Genomic DNA, 19,644 nt, shown 5'->3' on the forward strand with positions numbered 1-19,644 from the left:
GCCAGTGTAGACAGTACATCCAGGCCTGCAGCCTATGCGCTGGTCTCCATGATCCACCGTCAGCATCGGAAGGGAATAAGCGTCGAAGGCGTTTGGAGGGGGGATGAGTGTATATCAGCATGTGTATATGTGTGTGTGTGTGTGTGTCCAGAGTTCAGCTGAGACAGTGTCCTTCGCCCTGCCAGGCTAAGTAAACAGTCTTCCAGCCAACCCAGGTGGCCTTGCATGGAATGGGAAGAACAGTCTCAACACAGTCGTTATCAGGGTGTTGTTGTTCAGCTCCAGCCTTGAGACCGCAGCTGGCGCCGAAGGGGTCTCCGCATGAAGTGATGGTGGTTTTTACTGTAGTGCGAACAACTCATGTGAATTTCAAAGCTGTTCTAACAGCTTTGTCCATTTTCAGTTTGTTTAAGGCTTGATCTCAGTCATCCAGTGATATATCAGAATCACACATTTCTCTGAATACAGAATCGATTTTTGGAGTATAAGGTTCAATCTGATCACAAAAACTTAATGAATCAGTAATTAAATATTTTGAGGAGTATAAATTTGAGTAAAATTTATGTTTTTCTTCCGCTATAGTCTTATGATTTGTGCATTCCTCCCCATTTATGATTAATGTATTAATAGATTTATTTTCTTGCCTCCGTTTCTCCAAATTGTAGAAATATGAAGCACTTTTTCAGCTTCTTCTATCCATTTTGCACGAGCTCTAATGTAAGCTCCATGAGCCTTTTTCTTGTATAGATCATCTAATTGAGTAAAGACAACAGGGATTTCTTATCAGCCTCTGACATAAAATGTCTATTACAATAGTTATTTGTATTGTAAAGTAATTTACTTTCAAATTCCTTCTGTTGTCTACTTTTCATTTTACTAAACGTAATTGAAAATTCTCTAACTTTAAATTTAAAAATTCCCATCTGTGTATGTAATTGCCAATTGTTACAAAAAAATTAAAAAAAATATTTTTTGACACATTTAATTAATTAATTATTTATTTCACGTTTTAATTAATTATTGCGACATTTAAATAATTATTTAATGGTGTATTTAATTAATTCATTTTGGCACAGTTGACTCCTTCAGGTCTCACCATAAATTTATTTTATCTGTCAACCTCACCCATCAAACCCAGGGGGCGGGGTTAACGCTGATCGAGTCAGAACCATTGCTTTGGCCTGGTGGCCATTGTTTTTAGAAGGCGTTACTGCACACCAACAACTGCCATGTGGAAACTAACAGAACTGCACTTTGAAAAACTCTGTTTGTGTCTCACCAAATACCGTTTTAATATTTTTTAGCCGAGAATGTAGCGGTTTAATCTTCAGATGTCTGGTCGGTTTGTCAAGATACAGCTTCTTTGCAAAAGTGCTTCGATGATTTTGGAGATGTCTGCCCAGCCCAGTCTCACGGCAAAGCGTGGGACAGACCCGCTCGCCTCGCAAGCAATCGAGCTGTTATTACCACCGACAAAGCGCAGGCCCCGGTACACAGCTGTAATAACCCCCGCTGACACTGACTTCATTTACTGAGGTTATATTTATCGAGTTTTTATCTCCTGATGTTCGTATGTGTCATACGTGTTCCAGTCGCCAATTCTGAATTATAACTAACATTAAAAACATGTTTAAGGAGGAGAGAGAGCAAAAAAATTCGATTAACATCTGATGTTTGGGTTTTTGTTCAGTAATCAGCGTGACCTGATAAACGCATAAAAGAAATAACGTTGGTGTTTCCGTCATGTAGTAACTGTTAGGTTTCACTGTACAAAGGTGGTTCGACACTATGAAACACACACAGACTTCATGATGTTCGCCTCATTTTTTTATTGTGAATATTAATCATGAGGGTAAACGGCCCTGTACACCACGGAGCGAGGTCAGCATGTCCACCATATCTTCAGCTCTCTGAGTTAACCCATCAAACTAATCTAACGCTCATCTACGAATAATTCACGGCTCATATCAATATGATTTTACAGAAAATCATCCTTATTACTGCCAACTATTCCAGATACCATCAAATGTTAAAGGAAAATATCAGGATGAGTGTCTGTGAGCTGAGAAGGACGTGAAGCGAGCAGTTTATCCCAGAGCTGAAGCTGCTCTGTGTGCAGAGATGAGCTCAGATTCCTGCTGTGATTGATCAACAGTCACAGAAATGTAGACTTGTAGTTATTACTGCAGTATGGTCACAGCAGATACTGATAAACATGTATTATGAGGATGGATGATCAAGTTTCTCACTCTCTCCTTTAAATCTCAGTTTGTTTCTTCTTCACAGTTTATCTGTTAATTTATTAATGAATAACACTGAAAGAGTTTCTGTTATATTTCCCCTTGAACATCAGCTTATTAGGGCGGCATTAGGAAATAGCCCCCCTCCAAAGAATGAATAAATGAATGATGATAATAATAAAATGATTAAAAAGCAGAGCTCAGAGTGGTAGAATGGTCAAACATGGATCCACGGGTGGTTCAACTGCATTTGGTGACGTGACTAAAGCAAATCTTTCAAATAATCCCACCATCAACGGGATGTTGTCTCCTTTACTACGGTTACTTTACTTGGTCACTGTGTGAATTTCTTTGAAATGAACCAAATTCTTTTATTTGTTGGTTGTTGCATATTTAACCGATTGTCATGGTTCGGATTTTGAGGAAGAGACTACGACTGGGATATAGTTTGGGTCAGCAGAGATCATTTATTGAAACACACATTACAGTGTGGGAAGAGCCGGACTTCTTCTTCGTTTGCACAAAGACAGAAAGCTTTATAGTCATTCTGACGTCACACAGTTAGACCTTACTGGCAATGATAACAGTTCCTCGCACTCAAAAAGTTCCCCTTATATGGACATCAACTGCTACTTTAGAGAAAAACAAGTGTGTATTACATTGTGCACTTTGTGATAGTGTAGCTCTCAGAGAGACTGTCCTAAGACAACCTTTCTGTTCTTATTAAGTGTGTGTGTGTTGTTACAGGCCGGCGTACGTGCAGAACTGAACGCAGACAGGCCGGTGTCCAAGTACTGATCATCTGTATGCATTAATATTTGCTCAAAGTAACATAGATGTGATTCAAAGATTATTCTGTCAACTGATTCAACAATGGTAAATGATTAATCAATGATAGCTGATTATAAGAATACAAAATAAAATATCTCCTGGTCACATTCCTCCTCTTTGGGCTGGCTTGCCAGCCCAACTCACACCAGGATTTGTCTCCAAACAAACAAACACGTTATGACACTTATCAACCCCAACACCTCCGTTGTTTTCCAATTGTCCCACAACCCAGCTGATCTTTTAGCTTCAGACTCGAGTTTCAGCCTGTCACGCTTCAGGCCTCCTTGCCACCTCCTCTTGGAGTGAAGAAACGCCCTCGGATTCTTCTTTCTTCGACCCCCCAGGTGGACTACTGGGGAGGACCGGTGTACAGGGGAAGAGGATTATTCTGCCTCTATGTTCCCCCTGTGTGGTTCGGGATGGAGCTGATCTCTAGCAAGCTCTCTTCCAGGCCCACCTCCTTATAAGAACATTTGCAGTGTGTGTACAAAAGCGAACAACAGACATCAAAACCAATTGGGCATTCTTAATTCTAACTTCCATTTAAATGTAGTACTCAGTTTCTGATCATCTAATTATGCTTCTCACTGGTTCTCTAAATTGTCTAGAAACCTTTAATTTTGCCATACCTAAATTATTAGAACACCAATGAAATCATAGACCCCTTATATAGCTTTTTTGCCTTTATGAGCACTATAATGAGCAACAACCTGCAATCTGTATCAAAAATCTTCATGGTTACACCTGCAATCAAAGACCAGATGCATTTTATATCCGTTTTAATTCTTCCTTATCTAAAACCTCCTCAGTTTCAGGTTAGTTTTAATTAGTCTCAATTAATGGTTCTAGTGGTATTTGCAATCTCCCTACTGCAAACTGCACAAGAACATTACACATCCTCTCTAAAAACACTCTTCCGCCAAGCTGTAACCCTGTGTAAAAACATTAGTCAGCAGTCACATGTTAAGCTCCTTTCACTCCCAATGTACCTAAAAAGCAAATCCGTTAAATCAAGCAGCTTATTTACAACCACCTGTAAATCATAAGAGTAATAAAAGATTCAGCACAACAGACAAGTATCATGTTCAGGATTTCTCCGATCATTAAGTCACTATTATTGCCACAATTTGTCTTAGTCACACTTGAGCAATGTTACTCCACTAGTTTATCACTCAGAGCCCCCTAATGGCCAGTTAGTGAGCTCTAGGTCAAACTGTCCCCAAATTAGTTCTTTGTTATTATTACTTGTTTTATTATTATTCTTTGTTTTCATGTCACTTGTCTGTTTTCTACTGCCCCCATTCTTACCAAAGCAAAGCAAACATTAGCAGCACACTGACCGCAATCAGGCATCCACACTCCAGAGGTGCTATAAAAAGATTCCCTGTCAGAGGAAAACATTAAGAACTGTAACGCTGTAAAGACGAATATATAAATGTTAACGCTGCGCAGTTACCTCTGTAAGCAACACACGACACAAAAATAGCATTTAAAAGTTCACTCATCCTTGAATATTTTGTCATCCTTCTACTCCTGTAAAAAGAAACACACATAAATTCATCCACCCTCTTGTTCTATCTAGGTGGAGGCTAACCTTAAGTCGTAGTCAAGTCTTGTCATCTTTTACCAGTCAGTCCGTTTGTTTTATTTCCAGTCTTTCATCCGTTCATTCATTCATTCATCCATTCTTTCTTTCTTTGCTGATAGTGGAAAACATCGCCGCATTTAGATTTCCGCCCTCAGCAAAATGACGTCATTTCCAAAAAGAAAAACAAGAACTTGAGATCGGATTACCTCGCTGAATCCTTTTTTTTTTTAGACAGGGGCTCTCGTTTCTAATTGTCCCCACAAGTGTTTCCTCCAGAGCCCATTTCAATGCGGAGAAACTCACAACAATTTTCTCGCCGACGTGTAATGCTTGTAATTTCCGATGTGCAGATCTGCTTAAAGAAAAGATTCAGAAACAAAAATCAGTGCACTGTTCAAAATATAAAACAAAAATCAAAAGTAAATAAAAAGAAGCCTGGGTCTTCGGACTTGTCACTGAATATTCCTCCCATCAGTAAAAATGCCAAACCTAAACCTAGACAGAGTCAAATCAACACCACCTCAACCTTTTCATATTCATAAACCTATATGTTTTGCGTTTGTGAAACAAAATTGAACCGTTTCCATATTAAGTACTTTGAGCTCTTGAAATATTTTAATTCTCTTAATTCTGCCAGTTTGTCTCAACACTTATTCAATGACTTTTATTCAACTGCAACCTGATCACTCAAATCTTAGCTGTTCGAATTGCCTAGGGTTCAACAAAGTCTAGATCCCAGTTATCATGGAACTTGAACGGGTGTACGATGATTTACTTACAGTAATTTGGAATCATCACTCAACCCAGCTCTACTACTGGCACTGCGTGACTTTTCTCACACTGGAAACCAGAATTTAGTACAGATCTTTAATACCTCAGGCAATCGTGTTCAAGGGCTGGCCCCCTTTCTCTTCTTCTTTGTCCGTGTGTTCTTCCTTTTATTAAATCTCCATCACAATGATGTGGCGCTCTGAAATAAGACTCACACTGTTAATTCATCGTTTTCACTCTGCACCACCGCTCAGGCTGTTTTCTTTTCTTCTGTTTTAGTGTACAGTAAACAATTGAGTCGAGGCCTTAAGCCCCAGATATCTCGCACAGGCATCGTTTTCATAACCAAATCGCTCTGGACTCTGCTCCCCAGACCACACAAATGCCCTCTGGGCTTATTATTGTAGCAGATTCTGTATTTGACTTTGTTGTGTGCAGCACTGAGCCTTTGTCAGTAAAGCATTCTTCATTGCAGCAGCTGGAGCATTGTGTGTCACTTTTAGTGAATTGAATCAACATTTTGATTTTGGTGCATGGGTGTGTATCAGTTTTCACTCCCTCAACGAGTGCATAAGTGTTCATGTGTGTGTTTCTCTTCATTCTAAGTCGGCGCCTGCAGAAGTGTGTGTTCGTGTGTTGGTGTATGTTTGTGTTCATCACCTTCCTGTTCTGTTGTTTAGGTAAACCAGCAGCCTGAAGCCTGCCCTGGGGTCCTGCCCTCCTCTTTGGGTCTGTTTGCATCCGTTGTTGCAGCTGCCTGCATCTTCTCCTTATAACTTGACCCTTTTGCTTCTGTAGGTCTTTCAGGGTTTGCTCCTGCTGTTGGAGCTTTGCGTCAGGTCTGACGACCTCCTGCTCCAGCAAGCTTTCGCCTGATTTCAAGTCCTTTACGTCAAACTACAAGTCTGACTGCTGAGTTCAACTAGCAACCAGCTCCTCCGGAGCCGTGCTCAGTTTCTGCTCTGATGCCTTGAGCTCTTACTGAGGGCAAAAACCTCAGAGTCTTTTCCTTCCACGTCAGATTGGAGTCTGTTTATGTTGTCCTTACTTTGCTCCACGGCCTTCTACAGCTCTGCTGTTCGGCTCTTCTCAGAGGTCAGCATTCTTTTGCTCAACCTCCCTTTTCCTCCGGGCTTAATGCGCTTCTCGTCACAGCTCTGTCAGCTGAGGCTTTAGCATTCTCTTTCTGCAGCACTGTTGACATCCTCAAGTTGTTGTCGTGAGTCCAGCTGCTGTGGCCTTCAGGGATCAAAGGGTCAAAGATGGTAGCGGAGAGGGCAACGATGGTAGAGGGGAGGGTAGGAGTCCAGGTCAGCTTCGGCTTTCAGAAAAAACAAAAACAAAACAACCACAGGCGAACAGGAAAATGATGTTGTGTTGGCTGTGTTATCCAGAGAGGGGAGAAACAACGGGGCCTCCTCTCCCCCCTTTTTTGTTTTTTCTCACCATATAATCAATTCATAACCCCCCCAGTTGGCAGGACAACACAGGTACGTGTTAAAATTCTTAAAATCATGTTCAAAAATCTAAAAAGGAATTTTCTGTCATTCAGTAATCATTTGTCTTAAGCAATCAACAAAAGCATGTCACAACTTAACTCTTTTAACCACTAAATTTGTCGTGTCATCTTTGGTTGGTCAGACCAGTGTCTTTTCTTTTGAAGTTAAGTTGTTGTCCTGCAACCCAGAGAGTGTATTTATCAGTTGTGGATAAACTATATCATTTAAAAACAGGTGTATGTTAAGTGTCGCTACTTTAACCTTGCTTGTACGTGCACATGTATGTAAGCTGTTTCTTCATTGCATGTGTGGGTGCGTCTGTATGTGGGTTAATTTAACTTTTCCTCAAACGAGGCATTTCTCTAACACGCACATGTGTCCGTTCCACACCCTTCTCATACCTTTCTCTGGTTGTGTGTGGTTTTATTTGTTTCAGTCATTTACCAGGAACATCTTTTCCTTTTTTCCATGTCTTCCACCAGAGGTTAACACTGGTGAGATTCAGGGACACAGCACCAGGAGCAGTTCAGCGAGAAAAACACGCCTAAAACTTCATTCTTTCTTTTTCCCGGATGGGGTGGGGACAACTCTGGTGTCCAGCCGTGAATTTTTAGCCAAAGCTTGGCCTGTCTTCTGCTGCCGTACTCAGGTTTCCAGGTTAAGAAAAAACCACCTGTATGAAGACACTAAACATACATTTAGTATTTGTATAAACATAACTGCCTAAACTATTAAACTTGATTTAACTCTTTACTAGCTTTAAACCCCATAAATAAAAATTTCATATGTTCTTGACTGCAAACACAAAAACTGCTTGATGTTGTTACTAATAATGACAGTCAGGAAAGGAGGAGATGAGGCCTCAACAATCTTGGGTTGTAGCTGTGCTTCAGGTTAGAGTGAGTGTCCATGGAATAAATGTAAGTCAGTGAACTGGAAACATGACTGTGTTCAAACTTTGTTTTCCTTTTTATAATGAGTCTAATCAAAGGTGGACAGAAGTATCTCCACTGTGACTTTTCTGTGTCACCATCAGAGCTTCTGCACAGTGTGTTTCTGGGGCAGATAACATTGCAGCATTATGGAGACATTATGGAGACAAAAAGAAAAGCGTCTGGATTTCTTTAAGTTAAACTTAAAGAAATCCAGACGCTTTTCTTGGACTGCTGGTTTCAGTGTTTAGTCTCATTCACACACTCCCTCAGACTCTTCACACACACTGATTTGCTGACATAAACACACTCCTGTGTGCTTCACACACACACTGAGGACCATCTACAGACTGTGAGCTCCGTCTTCTTTGTCTTTGGAGCCGAACTCTGACAAAGTTAGGAACAAAACTTTCTCCAGCGTGTGAACTTTCCTCCTAGACTCAGTCTGAGCAGTCAGACCACATATTTCTAAAGCAGCACATGAAGGTGTGGCTCACACACACACAGGTGAAGGAAACAGCTGCAGTATTAAAAACTGCTTCACTGTCTACAAATACATGAACTGAATGTTTCTTTCAGGCTGTAAAAACCTTATTTATCCTCCATTACAGTCCTGCATTCAGAGCATTACTTCTGTTATATTAGTACATGTATTTTATTCTGATGAACACATGAAACTCTGAGCTGGATTGAATCCATTGAATCAGAGTCCAGGACTCAGACTAAACACACTGAATGTGTCCTGAGCTCGGCCGCTGTTCCACAGTAACTGCTGTCAGAGTCACTGTTACTGAGTTAGCTTAGCTAGCAGAGCAGCTAGCAGTTAGAGTATGAACTCTGTAAGCAGTCAGCTCGGTCCTGGACATGGTTACTGACATAAAGCTGCTCTCTGCAGCCATGTTTGACCTGCTGCTTTGTAGGACTACAGTAATGGAGGATTTGGAGGCTGAACTGGGCTCTGTGACACTTTTTGTAGTGAACTGATGAAAGCTGCGTCTCAGATGGATGTTAGTCCAACACATCAGACACGACCTCTGCAGCTCTCAGTTGATGTGCACATGAATGATTTGTGTTTCCTCTGCAGGTGAAGGTAGAAAGTGTGTGTGAGCTGATGTGAATTGAGCAGCATGGATCAGTGTGAGGACAGAGAGGAGGGAGTCCCTCCCTCTAAAAGCACTCTGTGTGGGGAACATGAGAGCCAGACCAAAGCTCAGAGGTGAGATGACCATCTCTAACTGTCCATGACTCTTCTCCATGTCACAGCTCAGCACTCACATCACTGCTCCATCATTATTCACAGGAACCAGCCTGGACCTCCACCCAGCTCTGTGTCCTCTAAGAGCAAACGGGTGAAGCATTTCTTTCGTAATTTAGGGCAAAAAAAGTCATCTGACGAAAAGTAAGTTCATGTCAGTATTAAAATGTTTGAAATTTTAATCAGCTTTTTACTATTTAATGATTTAAATAATATACTATTTAATACTTTATACTTTTTATGTAATGTATTGGACACATTGGATGTGACACATGTTTCATGTTCACTTACTTTTAGCGTCAATCAGAAACCATCCAGCTCTGTGTCCTTACAGAGTGACCGGTCTAATCGTCGAGGCATTGATTTTAAATCCCAGCCTGTGTCCGCTGCAGAGAGGTGAGCTCTTAGTAACAAGAACTCTCTGATTTAAATGATTTTGATGTTTCCTGGTTTCTAAAATGCATCTCTGTAGCAGAGCAGTGTCTCCAAGGACACACAGGCTCAGCTGTAACTGTCAGTTTATCTGGTTTAAGACACATTTAGACACAATTGGCTGTTTTTAACTATGTATTTTAATCAGAGGTGTAAATTCAGACCTCACACATCTGGATCCTAAACTATGATAGAAACAGCTGCTAGCAGTGGGTAGTTTGACTTTGATACGCTGCTCTAGAAAGCAAACAAAGGTTTGTGCAGCTCCTCTTCAGAAAAGTGTTCAGAGAGCAGCTGCTGTATTAGACAAAGGCTCCTCGTGTGAGCCCAGATGTGTGTAACAGCTGGATGAAGGAGAACCATCACAGTCGCGTCTCCATCCCGCCTTTATTAATGAACTTCCTGTTGCTTGCCGATGACAGGAACACAACGTGTTTGTGCCACGTGATGCTGCAGGATTTGTTAACGTGTCCATGATGGTAACATCTCCTCGTCTAACTGCAAACACATGAGCGCTCCTAACGGCAGCTATCACAGCCACACAGGCAGACTGTGTCTCACTGTTGCATTCAGGGACATTTGTTTTCCTGTAAAAAGCTGAACTCTAATCTAAGAGGACTGTTACTGACAGGAAACAGCTGCATTATCTGCAGTCTGTGTGATCACAGCTGCTTCAATCACTTTATCAGAGAATTGATCATTGAATAAAACATGTTTGTGTCTGCAGAGGTCAGAGGTCACAGTCTGCAGGATCCAGCTGTCCGTCTGTGAGCAGTGAACGGTCCAAACATTACCCTCCAGACTTCAGTGCTGAACCTGGACCAACGAGGTCAGAGACCTGTGATGACTCCTTTACATGTTTGTGTTTTCCTGGATAAATATGACCAAAGATTGATTAAAAATATAAAAATATTAGACTTTGTCCTGTAGCGCTGTGTGGCAGGCAGGATTGGACCCAAACACAACTGGATGAAGTCAAAGAGGCAGCTTTATTTCAGCTGTGAACATGCAAACAGCAGAAATAAGAAAACATAACTGTAGGTTTGCAGTGAATGAAGCCTCAGCTCGACGCTCCACTTTGTCCCTCTTTTCCTTCTCCAAACAGCCACGTCAGGAGTCTCTGATGGAGTTTTAAAATATTTAATTACAAATGTCCGAAGATGGGTTCAGGATACCTGAATCCACAATTATTAAAGCTAAAATAGTTCACAGGGTTTGGACTTTGTTAGGTGACGAGAGAACGTCAAAGTGTTTTTTATCTTTAAACAGTATTTTTATCACTTCAGTTGCTCTCACAGCCCTGTTTGTTATTTTACCAGAGCTCTTATGTTTCACTCAGTGCTCCCACCAAACACCTTGGAGGACACATTAGTGTGATTTAGATTTCATTGGTGTAAACACCAGTCACACAAGCTAACCCATGGAGGCAGCAGCAGGCTTTGTGTTTGGTAAAGTCTGTTGGCTTAAACTAAGAGAGTTTAGTTTGTTAGCACAAAGAGCTGTCAGCTAAAGCCCCGAATGCACTTTGAATACAGATGAACTGAGAAAAACACTTTAAATACAGCAAACAGTCAAACTGACAACATCTTGTTCTGCTGATCATCCACAGCAGTACGTTTAGCATTCATGCTAGCAGCAGGCTATGACTGTCCACAAGGCTTAATATACGTGTGTGTTTGATATAATGCCAACAAGTACAAATAGGTGTTCTTACAGGTCTTAATCACAGAGGTCTGATAAGTCTGGTGACTTTCACACTCAGCAATTTTGCTGCCTTTTATTTTATATTGGCCTTTTTAAAGCCCTTCAAAGTCTCCCACATTCATACAGAGCTTTTAACACCAAACTCCTTTACAGTCCTTCTCCTCTCACACACGATCACACGACTGATTTGTCTGCAGCGGCTGTGTTACTGCTAGTATTTTATTATGTGTGTAATCTCCTCATATTGTTCCTGTGGTTTAGTTTGACTTCCTTCTGCAAACTCAGCTGCTCTGTTGCTGATACACGTCTCCATGAATATGATTGATCAGATGCTGCCAACACCATGTGTTTCATGTGAACGCTCAGCTGAAACCCTGGGTTGACTTATCGAGTTAATAACAAGCTTCACGTGACTGTGAATGCTAAAGTGAATCCAGATAAAGGAAAGAGACCCTGCTAATGTTGGACTCACTTCTTAGTGTAGATCCCAGGAGGAAGTTCAACATAGCCATTCTTTGTGCTAGCTCGACCAAACCTGAGACCACAGTGCAGGATAATGATCATCATCTGTCTCTGTCAAGGACATTTAAACTCCACAAATAACAAACATAATTATATTTGATCATTAAAAATGATGATTAAACAAAGTGTCAAACATACTGAAGTAGAAGGACTGATGTTTGTGTTAAAATACCCTCTTAAAGCTGAAATACTGATTCAGCTTCTTTACTCAAGTAAAGGTAAAAGAGTACAGGCTCTGAAATGTACTCACAGTATTAAAGTAAAAACTCCATCTTTGAAGGAAATTTCTGCCAGTTTTTGTGCAAAGTTACCTGAATTTCTACCTCCAACATTAATATGAGAGAATTATCTGAACTTTTATTCTAATGAATTTAATCAGCTTGAACATTTTGTAGCACAAAAGTAGAAAAAACCCAAAGGGAATAAAAAATAGCTCCGTTTGCTGTTGCCTGCATTGTAGATGAGCGGCTTTGCCTCAACACCTAAACAGGAAAATGAGTTTAGTCAAGTATTAAAGTGGGATTGAAGAGGTCAGGAAACCAGAGATCAGGTGTTGTGGTGCAGCATGGTCACAAGAATCATTTAGAAATGGGTCAAAATATTTTCTCTTCTAGATTTTTTGCACAGTCTGATGTGCTGCTGCTCTGAGGTTTACTGCTCTCTGTGTGCTTAGAAAACTGTGAGGTACAAGTAGATTTGACACAAGTTATAATGGCTGATTTCCATATAACGGTGGAATACAGGGACTTAATCGTTAAGTTAGAAGAAAGTTTGAAGCCTAATCTTGAAAGTAGAGATAGTGTCTGTCTCCTGAATCCAAACTGGAAGCTGGTTCCACAGAAGAGGGGCCTGAAAACTGAAGGCTCTGCCTCCCATTCTACTTTTCCACGGGTGGGATGTGTGCGTCACTGAAATATCTGAGTTGGGCATCTCTGATCATTTTCCTGTGTTGTTCACTCTGACACTGCGCTGCTCAGTAGATAAGCCGTACGGCTGGGTCTAGGGATGCTTTTTAAGTAAAGGTTTAACTACAGCCAGCTAGGGATGGGTACCGTTTAGATTTGAAAACCTGCTAAATCAGAATCAGTTGCTGATGATGGCTTTTTTCTTTTTCATTAATCACGTATAATCTTAACTCAAAGTGAACATAGACTTGATTGAAGTAACTCAGATCAGCCAATTCAAAATGCTAATTCAATCAACTCTGAGTTTATGGCTAGACTCAGTTTGTTGGCCCTGCACCTTAAAACTATTCCCTGTTTGTCCCTCGTGTTTTTTGGATATTGTTTTCACATCTTATGTCACGGCTAGCGGGGCGAGCCATGTTGAATTTAATAAAGGACCCAAGATGCCGACATTGCTGTGACGTGAGTGAGCTTTATTGAAATAATGAAGTGCAGTGGAGATGGCCTGTGCAGAAGCTAAGATAACCTCTACTGAAAAAACCAAAAAACTAACCTGAAACCTTAAACGGAGACACGGGGAGACAACACAGACAAACCAGCAACAAGCAGGAGAAAACAAAGGGCTCATATACACAAAAGAGCAATCAGGGAATGAGAAAAGGGAGACACAGCAGGATTCATTGGACATAACCAGACAAGGGGAAGCAAAAGTAGACACACTAACATAGGACATGGCACTGTCAAAATAAAACAGGAAGTGAACACAGAGACACAATACTAACACAGTACAGAGGGAACACAGAAACCAAAACATCAGAACTAGAAAATCTTAATCAGAATGAAATTGTAACAAAAGACAATAACAATCAAAACAAAACTACTGAGTCCACAGACTCGGGACATACATCGGCTCAAACTGTGGTCGTAAATATTTTGTACTTGTAAATCAGACTGTGTAGTTGTGAACTGAGTTTTGTAACATTGTAAAACAAAATATCTGGAAAGTTTATGTTTTCGCGTTCATTGATTTGTGTGTGTAAAAATGTAAAAATGTAATAAATGTAAGAAACATTAGAACTACTTTTGCTGACACAAAGTTTGGCGAGCACTGCAAGTTGTCCCTTTAAACCAGTCACTGATATAAAGAGAGCACCTTGTTCCAGGGCATCTGAGCATGGAGGGAAAGCTTTATGCAGGAGATGGTAAGAGCTGTTGGGACTAAAGAAACTGAGCAAGAAACTACAGACATCTGGAAACTGAGTTGTTAATTCTCAGTGGGATCAGCAGGACTAGCAAAGCTTCACCATGACAGTCATCTGATTGACTGAACCCATCCAAACATCACTTCATGGACCTTTAGCTTGTGTCTGTGTGTGGACAGACATAACATGAGCTAATTATACATTACTCCTCCACAGAGTGGACCAGCAGAGAGCAGAGGTTTCCACTGGTCAGTCTGCACAGCAACATCAAACACACCTGGACTCTGTGGTTATGGTTTGTAGTACTACGTTTACATTTGTTCTTTTCAGTCACCTCTATGCTGCACTTTGTGGACCAGAGGATTGTCAGTGTGTCCAACATAAATCAGAGTTTGGGCTCCATCATTTCAGTCAGATTGGGGTGACTGTAGCTCAGGAGGGGAGCAGGTCAGCTACTAGTCAGAAGGTTTGTGAATCAAACCCTGGCTGGCAAATGTACTGGGTAACGTACTAAACCCAAGCTGCCCTCTGATGCATCCATCAGAGTGTGAAAGAAAGTATTTAAGCATAGAACAATGTGCTTGGTTGAATGAGGCATGTTGTATAAATGCTTTGTGTGCACAGAGTATCAAAGAGAGCTATAGAAGAACCAGTCCATTTACCACTGGGTAATTCATATAGTCTTCTTTTCCAGCGGCTGGAGGACAACATCACCATGTTTGTGAAGAACGAGCTGAAGAAGATCCAGAAGCTTCTGAGTCCAGATCACCCAGAAACTTTAAAGAGCCAGATGGAGGATGAGGAGATGTTTGAAGGTGAGGATGAAGATGAAAGAAAGAGCTGCAGAGAAGCATTTCTGAAGATCACACTCCACTTCTTGAGGAGACTTAAGCAGCATGAGATGGCTGACCATCTGCAGAGCAGTAAGAGAATTTCTCTAAAGACTGAATATTGATCTTTCCTAATAGCTCAAGAAATGGACCAATAGACATTCATCCTTTCAGGGTACTGAAAGGCTATGATATTTATTGTATAATATGTTTTTCTGAATTTCTTACCTTCAGAAATATTTGCTTCACTCCGTAAATGAGAACTTAAAGCCCAACTGAAGAAGAAGTTCCAGTGTGTGTTTGAGGGCATCGCTAAAGCAGGAAGCCCAACCCTCCTGAATCAGATCTACACAGAGCTCTACATCACAGAGGGAGGGACTGCAGAGGTCAATGATGAACATGAGGTCAGACAGATTGAAACAGCATCCAGGAAACCAGACAGACCAGAAACAACAATCAGACAAGAAGACATCTTTAAAGCCTCACCTGGAAGAGACGAACCAATCAGAACAGTGCTGACAAAGGGAGTGGCTGGCATTGGGAAAACAGTCTTAACACAGAAATACAGCCTGGACTGGGCTGAAGACAAAGCCAACCAGGACATCCAGTTCATATTTCCATTCACTTTCAGAGAGCTGAATGTGCTGAAAGAGGAAAAGTTCAGCTTGGTGGAGCTTGTTCATCACTTCTTTAATCAAACTAACGAATCAGGAATCTGCAGGCTTGAAGACTTCCAGGTTGTGTTCATACTTGATGGTCTGGATGAGTGTCGACTTCATTTGGACTTCAACAAAACTAAAATCTTGACTGAAACAAGAAAGTCCACCTCATTGGATGAGCTGCTGACAAACCTCATCAGAGGGAACCTGCTCCCATCTGCTCGCCTTTGGATAACAACACGACCTGCAGCAGCCAATCAGATCCCTCCTCAGTGTGTCGACATGGTGACAGAGGTCAGAGGGTTCACTGACCCACAGAAGGAGGAGTACTTCAGGAAGAGATTCAGAGATGAGGAGCAGGCCAGCAGGATCATCTCCCACATCAAGAAAGCTCGAAGCCTCCACATCATGTGTCACATCCCAGTCTTCTGCTGGATCATTGCTACAGTTCTGGAGGATGTGCTGGAAACCAGAGAGGAAGGAGAGCTTCCCAACACCCTGACTGAGATGTACATCCACTTCCTGGTGGTTCAGGCCAAAGTCAAGAGTATCAAATATGATGGAGGAGCTGAGACAGATCCACACTGGAGTCCAGAGAGCAGGAAGATGATTGAGTCACTGGGAAAACTGGCCTTTGATCAGCTGCAGAAAGGAAACCTGATCTTCTATGAAGCAGACCTGACAGAGTGTGGCATCGATATCAGAGCAGCCTCAGTGTACTCAGGAGTGTTCACACAGATCTTTAAAGAGGAGAAACAACTGTACCAGGACAAGGTGTTCTGCTTTGTTCATCTCAGTGTTCAGGAGTTTCTGGCTGCTCTTCATGTCCACCTGACCTTCATCAACTCTGGACTCAATCTGCTGGAAGACAAACAAACAACTTGGAAGGTGTTTCAAACAAGAAAATCTTCAAAGAAATACTTCTACCAGTGTGCTGTGGACAAGGCCTTACAGAGCCCCAATGGACACCTGGACTTGTTCCTTCGTTTTCTCTTGGGTCTGAAGACTAATCAAACTCGTTTGCAAGGCCTGAGGACACAGACAGGAAGTAGCTCACAGACCAATCAGGAAGCAGTTCAGTACATCAAGGAGAAGCTCAGTGAGAATCTGTCTGCAGAGAAAAGCATCAATCTGTTTCACTGTCTGAATGAACTGAATGATCGTTCTCTACTGGAGGAGATCCAACAGTCCCTCAGTTCAGGACGTCTCTCCACAGATAAACTGTCTCCTGCTCAGTGGTCAGCTCTGGTCTTCATCTTACTGTCATCAGAAAAAGATCTGGATGTGTTTGACCTGAAGAAATACTTTGCTTCAGAGGAGGCTCTTCTGAGGCTGCTGCCAGTGGTCAAAGTCTCTAAAAAAGCTCTGTAAGTTATAAAGTTTTTATTATTTAATTTGGTTGGTATGTTATGAAAAACACACTGCCATCAACTTCTGTTTTGTTTTTGTCAAAATCACTGTAATATAATCACTGTACCTTTATATACATGTGACTTGTATTAATGCTGCTGCCCTCTTGTGGCTAAAGTGTAATTATGTTCTTGTTATTAGGGAGGATTTGAGAGTAACATGCCAAGTGAGTCAGCAGCTTCGCTTTAGCTTAAAAAATCCAAATTCTTATGTCATCAGTTATAGTTGCATGTGTTCATTATCATAATTTAACCTTTAATATTGATGTCTTAAATTTATTTTGAGTAAACTAGCAATAATTTTATTGTTGTATTAAATAAATACATCACTAATGAATTATTTATTTCAGTAATTAATTAAAAAATATATTGATAATGAATTATCAGTTAATTTCATTTAAAATAATTCATTATTTATTTATGTACAATTCAAATTAGTTAATTACATATTTTGTTGGTTTGTTTTCTATTTTAATTATTTTACTGACACATTTAATGAATTATTTAATGATGTATTTATTTAATTCATGTTGCTACTCCTGGCCCTGCATCGCTGTTCATAAATACATTTTATTTGTCAGCTTCACCCATCAAAGTCAGGGGGCGGGGTTAATGCTGACCAAGTCAACACCATTGCTTTGGTCTGGTGGGCGTTCTTTTAGTGGGCTTTTCTCAATACTAAGTAGGCCTACACACCAGGGTTTGGACATGTGTGGACCCAAACTATACTTTTACCCTTTTTTGTGTGTCACCAAATACACTTTTAATATTTTCTAGACAAGAATGTAGTGGCATAATCTTTAAGCTCTTTTGGCTCCAAACAGAAGTGACAGACTTGAGCAGGGTTCATTTAAAGGCTGACAGAAGTGGAGTGGTGACGGGGAGATGTTTGACAGGACAGTGTTTCAGCCTCCACAGGTTCATGTTGTGCTCCATCAGTCAGTGAAGATGAAGTCAGTGCTGATGAGGCTGTAGAGTGTGTGAGGGATGTGAATGAGGATGATGAAGATCTGATGATAGCAGATAAAAACAGGCTGCAGAGACTTTGAGCCATACAGGGCACACAGTGTGTGTACAGAACAGCTGAAATCATTATGGAGGCCTCACTGGAATATGGAAGCATCACAGTACAGCTTCAGTGAAGCATTAAAGTCTCTGATATGAGATGAGAAATGAAGCAGCCAGAGCTTTTTCATGAGTGGAAATCCACTGTGACTGTGAGCTGCTGCTACAGCCTCCAGATTAGCCAGCAGTAGAGCAGGGCGATATGGCCAAAAATATTTATCACGATATATATTTGAAAATTTGCGATAACGATATTACTGACGATATAATTGATGCGAGACAAAATACAACTCCACAACATTACTAGCGCAAAAAGACAACCTTCCATTTATTTTCACTTAAATAAGAAGCTGGTTTTTATGTACATTAAAGCTTTATAAAAATTTAACAGTGCAAATGCAAATTCCTTGCTGAAAGTTTAACCAAAAGGCATTTCCAGTAGAAATGGGCTGACATATCCTGAGCATAACCATGTATAATATCCACTGAAGTTAAAAAGAGGTGCTTTGCAACATTAAACTGCAGTATGCAGTACGCATTTTTCGGACCATAAGGTGCACGGGATTATAAGGCACATTAAGCGAAACAACGCAGTCAGATAAATCAAACTTTATTAAACTCATTCTTCTTGCTTCCTCCACTTCTGTACCATTGATTCATTAATGTTGAATTCTCTGGCAGCTGCTCTATTCCCATGTTGTTGCAGTATATTAACGACTAACCTCGTATTGTGGATGGATTATCTCAGTTGTTCTCCTGACTGAAGTTTGGTCCGTTTACAGCATCCTGCCATGCGATTGCATTTGTCTCTAACCATGAGGAACCTTAACATTAACTTTTATAAGTGGAAAAGTGTTAGTGTTCGTCCTCCAGCTTCACTGTTTATGTTATGCTAACATAGCTGTGTCGCTAGCGATCACGTAACACATAATTATATACCAGCTAGCTAGGGTTGCCAACCGTCCCTTAAAAAACGGAATCGTCCCGTATTTCGAAACAAAAGTACACGTCCCGTATTGAGCTAATAAGGGACGCACTTTGTCCCGTAATACAGTGATAATCAAAAGTAGTCTATAAATGTTTATGGATTTAACGCTTTGCTTGAAAACATAATTCCCAGCCCCTCTCCTGCTCTGTGACCAATGAGCTGACAGCACACTTATGACAATTCGAGTATGACAATTCAGATTACTGCTCATCTCATTGGTCGAGGAAAGGTCACTTGCGGAGAAAATACCGGAAGACAACAGATGACCACAACAAGAAGCATGGCCAACAGGGAAACAAACGCCGACACTGCGGTGCAAGTCTCGGACGACAGTACACCTAAAGCTGGGCAGACACTGTGCGATTTTTTCAGTCACGTTATTCAGCTCCTGCTCAAACTGCACGATTGACTCGCAGTTGGTAGGTCACGATGCAGGTCTCACACTATACCACCCGATGCTCTGATGCGACCTGAGTGCTCACACTGTGCCTCCATAAAATGAAGATTATAACAGAAAATCTGTCGCTCGCTCTCTCTCTCTCTCTGTCTTTCTCTCACACAGACACACCACCACCATCAACTTTGTTAAATTGCTAATGAAAAACACTGATCAGGCAGCTGTGATTGAGCAGCAGTGTAAATCCAACTATTTTCACGGTTGTTGTGGTCGTGATAATTTTGTGATGCCACATCGAAAAGGCTCTGATGAGCTTTCCAAAGTTCTACAAGTTGTGCCTCCATCGCTTGTGTCCAGATCACAGCCGTGCTGCTCCATCTTTTTCACCGATGTTTACATGTTTGCGCGTGAGCAG

General features: G+C 41.1%; 1 pseudogene; it reads left to right on the forward strand.

Moving 5' to 3' along the window:
* Positions 1-9,029: 9,029 nt before the first annotated feature.
* On the forward strand, positions 9,030-16,565 carry LOC120717145 (annotated as a pseudogene).
* The last annotated feature ends 3,079 nt before the right edge of the window (positions 16,566-19,644 follow it).

Source organism: Simochromis diagramma, unplaced genomic scaffold (assembly GCF_900408965.1).
Source record: "Simochromis diagramma unplaced genomic scaffold, fSimDia1.1 OVJJ01000340.1, whole genome shotgun sequence".
Classification (NCBI taxonomy): Eukaryota; Metazoa; Chordata; class Actinopteri; order Cichliformes; family Cichlidae; genus Simochromis; species Simochromis diagramma.